Source organism: Zerene cesonia, chromosome 14 (genome assembly GCF_012273895.1).
Source record: "Zerene cesonia ecotype Mississippi chromosome 14, Zerene_cesonia_1.1, whole genome shotgun sequence".
In the NCBI taxonomy this organism is placed as follows: domain Eukaryota; kingdom Metazoa; phylum Arthropoda; class Insecta; order Lepidoptera; family Pieridae; genus Zerene; species Zerene cesonia.
Window position 1 is genome coordinate 8414497 of NC_052115.1, and position 568 is coordinate 8415064.

The window sequence follows — 568 nt, forward strand, 5'->3', positions numbered from 1 at the left end:
ATATGTTTGCGTCAACTATGTACGCTCTGATATTACGTAAATACATTAAAGTTAAGTTTGTTAGGTTAAAAGGCATCTTTAGAATCTTATCTAAGAGGTATTCCTTCAGCTGCCCACGCCATCATTGAGACATTTTACAATTATCGAAATAAATTACATTACAAATCCTATACCCTAACTAAACTATTTACAAATTTGAACACACTTACAAAATTGTTACAAGATACAACATTATATTTGTACTTAAATCGCATTTACAACCTAACTAAGTGGCAAAGTGGGATATGTCTTATAATTAATGTTTTAAACGATATGGAACAATACAAGCATAGATATGTTACGAAGCATAATAATTTAAAGCTTCAGACCACCAATGCCGATGGAACCGCGCGGTAGCTGCCAACTGACGATAAAATCCTTTGAAATAAAGGTGTGGAGCGTTCAGGGATTAGACCCAAATAATACGAGTCTATTCAGCAGTTTAAGTTTTTTAAGCCTTTTATAGATAGCTGGGTGTCACTTAACTCATGATATTCTGCACAAATTGAACGACAAAGCGATATATATT